Source organism: Dermacentor silvarum, chromosome 10, assembly GCF_013339745.2.
Source record: "Dermacentor silvarum isolate Dsil-2018 chromosome 10, BIME_Dsil_1.4, whole genome shotgun sequence".
NCBI classification, from domain to species: domain Eukaryota; kingdom Metazoa; phylum Arthropoda; class Arachnida; order Ixodida; family Ixodidae; genus Dermacentor; species Dermacentor silvarum.
The window spans coordinates 144,971,031-144,980,665 of record NC_051163.1 but is presented as its reverse complement, the minus strand read 5'-3'; the positions used below and the strand labels follow the sequence as shown (position 1 = coordinate 144,980,665).

Sequence of the window (9,635 nt, the reverse complement as noted above, 5' to 3'; positions counted from 1 at the left end):
GCACAATCCTCGGGGCGCTCTTTTGCGCTGCGCGCTCCGGCTGCGACGGGACGACGCGAAACCGAGACGCGTCGCATAACACTCGGGCCGTTTTCTTGCGCGATGGCTGCTACGTGTACGTGTTGAAGCTTTCGCTGGATCTGAAACTGAGACGCGTTGCACAATCCTCGGGGCGCTCTTTTGCGCTGCGCGCTCCGGCTGCGACGGGACGACGCGAAACCGAGACGCGTCGCATAACACTCGGGCCGTTTTCTTGCGCGATGGCTGCTACGTGTACGTGTTGAAGCTTTCGCTGGATCTGAAACTGAGACGCGTTGCACAATCCTCGGGGCGCTCTTTTGCGCTGCCCCTTACAAAAATTTTTAATGTGTTTTTTTAGAGAGTCTTTTGAACTTGTTCGATAGAATTCTATTGTGTTTATTTTGACTGCTTATAGAATTTTCCTATAGAGTTCCAACAGTTATTTGGCCACCGCATTCTTATAGGAACTCTGAAGACACAATTCTATAGAACATTCCTACGGAGTTCCTTTTAAGATCCTAAAGACAAATTTCTATAGAACATCTCTACGGAGTTCCTTTTAAGATCCTAAAGACAAATTTCTATAGAACATTTCTATGGAGTTCCTTTTAAGATTGTAAAGACGAATTTCTATAAAACATCTCTACGGAGTTCCTTTTAAGATCCTAAAGACAAATTTCTATAGAACATTTCTATTGAGTTCCTTTCAAGATTGTAAAGACAAATTTCTACAGAACGTTTCTACGGAGTTCTTTTAAAGATCCTAAAGACAAATTTCTATAGAACATTTCTATTGAGTTCCTTTCAAGATTGTAAAGACAAATTTCTTTAGAACATTTCTCTGCAGTTGCTTTACAGACCCGAAAGACAAATCTCTATAAAACCTATGTCGATGTTTGTAATGTGCTTGTACTTTGCCGAGGTTCTAGAGAACTGTACTGTAGGCATTAACGATTACAGTAAATGCAGTGGCAAAAATAATTGGCACTACAACCACAAAGTGATCTGTTTTAAACGTTTATTGCACTTCAGACTAGATACATGCATCATACATACTACATACACACTTTAGAACAGTCAGCATACATGCTTCAGCCTAGAACTTGCAACACACAAACTGTAGCTGCCAATGCGCTTCACGGATCAAGCTGGTGGTGCTAACATACGAAACAGGAAAACATCTGTGGCACACTCGACTGGAGTTGACATCTGAGAAAAGCAGGCTTGTCTAAGACAAGAAAGCTTCGCATTAAAACTGCAGAAGGACCTGCTGTTCCAGCAATGCACATTAAACGGTTGGATACTAAAGCCTGAAAATAGATTCATATCAATGTGCACAGATATATGTGCACTGCAATGTTTTGCGTCAGCTCCACAAAACCACACTAAACTTATAAAACACAGCATTCTGGCCTATTTTAAAGTGTAAAAAGAACACTGGCAGTCCTTGTAAAAATGCAGCAAACAGTGGTACTCCTGGAGAAGTGCATCATATATTGTACAAAGCTTAATAAGCTTGAATGTTGTTATAAGGCAAATTTTGAGATCAGGCTCAATATTCCAAAATTATGCTGGGAAATACAAGCATGACTGACGCACACCAATACCTAAGAAAACGATTTAGCTCAGGAGCTCCTATGCATGTGAATAGTGAAATCGTTTTTCTTGGCAACCACAGGACTGAACTTGATGTTTGTTATTTAAAACATTTTTAATTGGTGTTATTTACATTTAGACCAATTTTTATTAAGAATGGTTGAAAATTGCACAATTAAAAAAAACTTATGTTTAGAACTACAATTCACAAAAAAAAAAAAAAACTAGCAAGCACAATTCTGTTCTGCAAATCGGAATTGGCCTCGAGCTTTAGCTAAGGACCAACTCCAATGTCCCTCCTTAAATACGTGTGAAATTCCTAAATGGTTGTGAGACAACCACAAGGCTATTTTGAATTAAATTTGTAGCATTTGAGAAAGTTAAGGTCTACCGGTTGTTGGAAGAATTTCAATTCAGAGCCTAAAGTAAAAATTATTAAAAATAGGCAGGTTTAAAGAAAAGTAAAAGCATGAAGTTTAATAATCCCCAACTCTGCAATAAAAACACATATCGCAGTTCTGCAGACTGGACAGCTATGTCTTAAGTCAAGGAATTTGCTATATGAATTTACAGCTTGCGTGAAATGTTCCAATGTTTATAAGCATTTTGCACGTCCTACTCACAAATTAATGATTGTATTTTAGAGCAGTATATGATACGTCAATTTCGCCAACTTTAGTTATGGATTAGGTGCAACTAATAGAACGGTGATATCACTGTTTTTTTTTAGTAAGAGTTGTTAACTTAATAGCTTCGTTTCTTGGAATTTTCGTGGATTTGTATGAAACGTCACTTGAATAAAAAATGTTACATCATGCTTGTGCTATGCGAATGATGCTTTTTTGAATGACGTGTTTACTTTGATTTAATAATGCTTTCCCATTTTACCTAATTCCTTCCTGGAGGCATGTAAGGCTTTAGTGAGGTATAAACAAATAAATGTAAATTATTTAATACTTAAATAAATAAATAATGTGGTTTGTCTCAGCATTCCAGTTTTTACCACCAGCATGACCTGTATGAAGCTTTGGCTACTGCTCACATGTTGCAAGTTCATTCTTACATGATCGCCCACTACTTCACTTCCTGGAAAGCAGCGAGGAAAGGCTAGCTTTTAACCTCGTTGGTTCCGCCTGGTACTCTGCCACGGTGAAGCCTGCAAAATACAATTGAAAATCATTTTAAAAAGGTGTAATGAACATTTAGCCATGATGTATAGGCAGGCGCAAACATGTCACAAATATATATATCTACAAATGTGGTATAAATATTTATATGTATATAGTTGTAGCACTATACTGTTTCATTTAAGTATTTCAGAAAAAAAATTATAACAAGAAAGTAGCAGAAGTATCTCCGTGAAGAGGGACAGTTCTCAGGCAATCACTTTTGAGAATATTTTCCCTTCCCAAGATTTTGTGACACTAGAACTAGGCCAATGCACCGACACTAGCATGCCATTGCTAGTGACAAAAATAAAGTGTTTCCAAAAGACAGCAGCCCAGTTGCACATTAACGTCATCTTGTAATGACAACACATTTTAAGTTTAACATATGTAAGCAAGCAGGAACACCCATGAACTAAGGCTCCTATATAGACATCGTGCTACGCATAGCAAACAAATTTTTGGAAGAAAAAGAGAATGATCTACTGGCTTCTATTGTTCAGCGGGTGAAACAATATTACATCTGCCGGTCGCCATAGTTCGTATGTGCTATGCGTAATATGGCAGTATTCAATTTCTCACGTGGAGCTTGAGATTTTGAGCAATCATGATAACAATGCATTTAACTATCTGTTGCATGGGGACCAATCAGACTTTTTTTAGGGTTGTTTGCAATGAAAAGTTTGCAATGCCAAGTTTGGACTGCTGTCCTCAATTTCGCATTGCTTTCACAGGCAGAGGAAAAAATTGGCTTTATCGCTCAACCCCTGGTCCGTATAATTTTCTCTCCTAGGTGCATGTTGAGGCACCGGCCAGTCTGCGCCATGTACATTTGACCAAATATGCATATGATCACAGAAATAGCACTACCCCTGACAGACACAAGACAAATTTAATAGTATCTTTAATAAAGCAAGTCTCCCTGGCCAGGGTGCCTTTCTTAGTTCACTTGTACACTGCTATGCACATGTATTTCTAGCGAAAAATAAAGCAGGCAGGATATGCATGGCAGCCCGCAAGCGAATTGAGAAAGGCAAGCAGGCAAGGGAGGTTTGCGTCGGTGAGAAATACCACCAAATTTGTCCATTACGTGTCACAGGTAGTGTACTGTACTCCTTTCACATGTGGTCAAACTTACATAGGGCAAACTGGCCGGTGCCTAAACATGTGCCTAAGAGATGACCATATTTCACTCAAAAGACCAGTATGCTTGTCCTACTTGGCCATGCATTGTCACAATAGGGCATAACGTAGGATTAAGATTGTTCATCTGTGTTCACCCACACTGAAAAATTAACTAGAGAAATCAGTGAGGCATACCACATAAATAAGAAGACATGTGTGAGCGAGCTTTCATTAATAATGCACGAAAAAAAGATATCCTTTCTCGGTGACAAGGGATCGAAATCAGTCTGCCTATTTATTACTGAAGTAACTGAGCAGAGCGAATACTGACCTTCATATTTATTTTCAGCAAATTCAAGCTAATCAAATGTGCATTTGCCAGACACAGTTTTTCTGGGAACAGGACAGAAATAACTGGGAAGATATTAATGATAAACAATGGTGTGCACACTACGTGCTTAGACTTGTGACATATGTGGCAAACTACACTACAAATTCTTAGATGCACAGGTAACTGCATGAGCTTGCAGCACAAACAGGAAAAATATGGAAATAAATGCAACAGCATAGGAAACAGTTTTAAGACAATAAAACCAAACTAAAAAGCGATAAACATACTGTGTACTAAACAAAAATAAAATTTATGTTGCAGCCAAATAATTTATGCAGGAAAAAATACTAAACATCAGGACATGTTAGGTCTAGTTTTATACAGAACATGATAATGTGTGCATAAACTTTACGCACACATGTAAGTAAGTTGAATACAGTTGCATAAATATTTATCCTCTTTAGTAAACTGCATAAACTAATGTGTCACTAAACTGAACCATGAATGATACCAAGATCCAACTTTTTTGGAACATGTACACTTCATACATACCTGACATGAGCATCCAGACATGCTGCTGCAGGCACTCGTATCGGGTCTGCATTTCTGGGGGCTCCTCCTTTTAGTGGACACTGTTGCAGGCCAAGGCCTCGCCACTACAAAATGAGTTGTGTTAGCTTATAGCAGTGGAGCAATAAAGCTGTCATATCGTAAACACATGCAAGGAGCACCTAAAATAGTCACGAAAACAATGTCTGCACTAGTACATGATGGCAAGAGAGCAAAAGGTTGAAATTATTGAATGGCTTGATAATATGGACCTCTTCATCAAAGTAAATTTTTGGGCACGTCGCAACTGCACATTACAATGTATTTTAAAATTTTTTTAGAGAGTCGTTTTTTTTATTACTTAGATTAAGCAACTTTCCCCTAGCATGTTTATTTATGTGAAAGTTACGTCAGCACAGCTTGTCATGAAAACAAGGCTATACTAGCAAGTAGCAAGCTGTGATTGGCTTACATTTTTTTCCTGCTGCTCGTAAGCCTAAAACCTCGTAAGCAGAGATTACCCACAACGTCGAAGCATTTATAAGCAAGGAAACATCATTGAAAGAATCGGTGAAGAGGCAGGTGGATCGTTACTATGCAACTGCAGCAGAAAAACGGGAGCTCACGAACAGGTGCACAAGATGATTTCCGAACGTAATCTATCTCAGCGGAAGAAAACGCTTATCAGAATTATCAATTCCGCATTGTGGCAACAAATTTGCGTAACTAAATTCTGACAACCAGTGCGCCGCAAGCATCAGCACAGATTTCACTGTTGCCGTGGGTGTTCTATTTCCTACGTCCGCAAGGCACTCTATGCACACGATAAGCACGCACAACACACGTGTAGTTAGCAACTACGATTGCTTACCTTTTGAACAGTACGATGAGATCGAAAAGAGCTCTCCGAGTTGCCAGTGCTGCGTCGACGATGTTGATCCAGCATACATGCCGTTGCGTAATGGACGAGCTGAGGCACGCTAATAATACGCATTATTTCATCGCGACGTCCACAAAACTTTTCACGACCACCCAAGACAAATGGAACACACTCCACGGCATGAAAATCGTTGGTCCACATTTGCCTGGCGCGCCACGCATACGGCGAGTTTGCAGCGAGACGCAGGCTACCTTCCGGCACTTTCGTGCACACGAACTACACCACATTTCATTACGGCAAACCTAAAAACACACGATCAAACAAAAACATCGAAGCAGCGTGCACTACCGACCGGCACATTCAAGACGGAGGAATAACAACACGACTTATTTTACCGGCCGCGTGGGACCGGCGCCGCCAGCGCCGTCTGTATACTTGTGAGGCTGTTATGACCTCCGTGATGCCAGCAATAATAACCACTACAGCACGTTTTTGTGCCATTTTGTGCCCAATTACGTATATATATATATATATATATATATATATATATGTTGCCAGACAAAAGGAACCATCGACCAGTCTATATTGCACACTACAATTTAGCGCAGGAAGAAATTTCATGACCAATTCTTGCTTTTGAATCACTTATGCCGCAAGTAGCCAACAAAGCATGGCCTTCGAGATCTGGTTATGTGATCCTGAGAAATCCGTGGCTGGGGCGTGATTTGAACGATTTGAACTCCGATCACCTGCCTTAAAGTGCCTAAATGACATTTCCCGCAGCCGTTAGCTGCGCTACTTCGGCCGTAACTTCGTTTTAAGTAGCTTCCTGCTGTCTTCAACATTGAATGTAGCCCAGAAATTTTTGACACAATCTCGGAGGTACACATGGCAGTGTGCGATGTTTCCGTGTACTTTGTAATTGTCCGTCGCACAGCAACAAATATGCGATGGTTCTTAATTTTGCTCGTGTGGCGCAGGTTATACCCATGTCGTCCGTATCTTGCTTTCGTGTCGGTGTGTTTATCGTGCGCGGATTGCACTCATGTCGTTCGTGCCTTCTCTGTGTATCGTGCGACCTACGAAGATTCCTCGAAAAAAACGCATGTCTCTGCAGCGTGCATGCGTCGCATTTTTGTGACGTTGGCCAAAATGTGCGGCGGCGTTCTGTGTGTTTGCTGCCAAGTGCTGCAGTCACTGCGTTCCAGCAGATAGACGCGGCTGCTTACGCGTAGTTTTGTTTAGTGTTCCTCGGTAATCTTTGTGATTCACCTGCATGGGTGATAGAAACCACAATGCGATTCCTTGACGTTACTTTGTGTAATTTCGATTTTTGTTTTGTTCGCCTTCTTCAGTGATTATAAAGATGCTCTTGCTTTATAGTAAAAACCCATGAAACGGGTTTGAAATAATCAGGCTTTTTATTCCTTGGAAATTGGCGCGAGTGGTAATTTTACAAGAGCTTAGCAACAGCTCTGTACATCGAGCTAAAAAGCAAAATATCTAAACGTGTTACAGTACGTGAATCATACTATTATGTGTCAATATCTCAGTACGTTCTCTGCTGAGAACGATTGTCCAATTCGCTCTGAACTAGCGTATATAATTTTTTTTTTCATATCATTTGTTGCAAGTACAAAAATTTGCATGGTTGCACTGTTGTCTTTTTGAGCTAAAAAGACACTTTGAGATATTATTCAGCAGTATTCGACACCTTCTATTGAAACGTTTATAGAGTGCAAATATAGAGCCATTCTATAGAAAGGCCGCACGGTAGCTTCTTTAAGCGTCCTATAAACGTTCCTCTATAGAATTCAGTGCATATGTGAATACACACACTATATAGAACGCTTATAGAGTGGGAATGGAGGGCCCGTCTATAGGCAGCCACAATACAAGTGCTACAAACATTCCATAACATTCTTCTATAGAATTTAATACATATGATGTCAATACACCCTCCATACACGGTGTTTCACGTAACTTGAGCCAAACATTAAAAATATGCAAATGCCACGTTGCTGGACCGAACTATCCAAACCAAGGTAATGTTGTTAGCCGTCGCTTGGAGATACTCACATAATTTTTTGCATTCCCCCTAATTAGATAATTAGTCTTAAATAATTAATCAAATTCTGAAAAATTGCCGCGCGACTGGCCGTTCGAGGCACTTTGCGTGTATTCGCGGGATTCTTTCACACTCGTAACAACACTTTTATGCAGCGTGCATTGAGCAACAGAAATATGTGTCGCGAGTATTTCATGTTGCGCTGTAATTTTCTCATTGATAATTTTTATCTAATTATAATACTTGAGAAGTTCAATAATTAAGACTAATTATTGAATTAGGCGGAATGTAAAAATAATTTGAGCATCTGAGGGTGACGGCAAACATTACCTTGGTTCTCTCCAGCTACGTTGCATTTGCATATTTTTTTATGTTTGGCACAAGGTAAGTGAAACACCCTGAAGAATGCTTAAAGAGCGCGAATAGAGAGCCGCTCTATAGACAGACCACATTAGAACTGCTAGAAATTTTCTATAAACATTCTTCTATAGAATTTAGTACATACGATGTAAATGCAACCTCTATAGAACTTTTACAGAGGGTGAATGGAGAGCCAGTCTATAGACAGGCAGCATTAGAAGTGTTAAAAACGTTCTATAAGCATTCTTCTATAGAATTTAGTACATATGATATCGACACACCCTCTATAGAACGTTTATAGAGAGCGAATGGAGAGCTTGTCTATAGACAGGTCACATTAGAAGTGCAAAAAACTTTCTATAAACGTTCTTCTATAGAATTGACTACGTAAGATATCAATACACCCTCTATAGAACATTTGTAGAGGGCTAATTGAGAGCCAGTCTATAGACAGGCCGCATTAGAAGTGCTAAAAACGCTCTATAAACGTTCCTCTATAGAATTTAGTACATAAGATATCAATACACCCTCTATAGAGCATTTATAGAAAGCCAATGGAGAGCCATTCTATAGAGAGGTCACGTTAGAAGTTCTAAAGACGTTCTTTAAAGAATACTTTATAGAATTCAGTACATATAACGGCAATACACCCTCTATTGCACTTTTATTGTGTGTGAAATGACATGTTTCTATAGACAGGTTGCTTTAGACTTCGTATAGAGATTCTATGCAGACGACTCTATAGAGCGCGAGTTTCTATAGAGTTCCTTTTGACTTCATAGGAACTCATTAGGAGTTCTAAAGGAACTCTAAATTCATTTTCGTAAGGGGCGCGCTCCGGCTGCGAGGAAGAGACGCAGCGCACGGAGCGAGCGGACGTGCAGTGCATCGGCTCCGCCAAGTTTGGCTGAAGCCACGGAATTTCGACTGGAACCCTACCAAAACAGCTGCAACTGCTTTCCTGAAATTGAGAGCTACCTGGGGACACCACTCGCACCCAGGTGGGACTATTTTTCGGCTTTTTAGGGCCGATTTTCATTTGCGTCTCGTGGTGGCGGCGCTGGGCCTGACGGCTGCGCCGACGCTCGGTCGCGAGTGAGTCGCCCTACAGCGACAAGATGGCTTCCCAAGAGCTACAACGCGGCCTCGCCTCGGACACCATGGCCTGGTCCGAGATTCCTGCAACTTCAGTGCCTGATAGGCCTGATTCTACGCCCATCGAGATCGAGGGACTTTTCCAAGTTAGTCGAACGCCGCTCCCGCAAGAGGAACGCCAACTCCAAGAGTCCAGCCGCCACGTCGGCAGACCACTCAACACTGCAAAACGCTAGTGCGCGCGTTTCAGCGCTTCACGACGGGCTCCCACGTAAGCCCGGACCCGTTTGGAAACCAAAGCCGCTTCCGCGGCTTCACCGCGAAGACATTGTTATCATCCTGAAGCCCCGGGTGACCGTCGCTCTTAAGGATGTATACCAACATGGCGAGCTAGGAGCAGCGTTCGCGGCCTACTTGGGCACCCAGGCCGCAGCGTCGCTCAGC

General features: G+C 41.2%; 1 long non-coding RNA gene across 1 annotated transcript; it reads right to left on the bottom strand.

The window, feature by feature from the left end:
- Nucleotides 1-361: 361 nt before the first annotated feature.
- Nucleotides 362-6,085, bottom strand: LOC125940893 (uncharacterized). The gene is made up of 3 exons (XR_007464064.1): nt 5,261-6,085; nt 4,792-4,895; nt 362-2,773 (listed from the first exon to the last, which is right to left on the bottom strand). It is a non-coding gene; the product is annotated as an uncharacterized LOC125940893 (long non-coding RNA).
- Between the last annotated feature and the right edge of the window lie 3,550 nt (nt 6,086-9,635).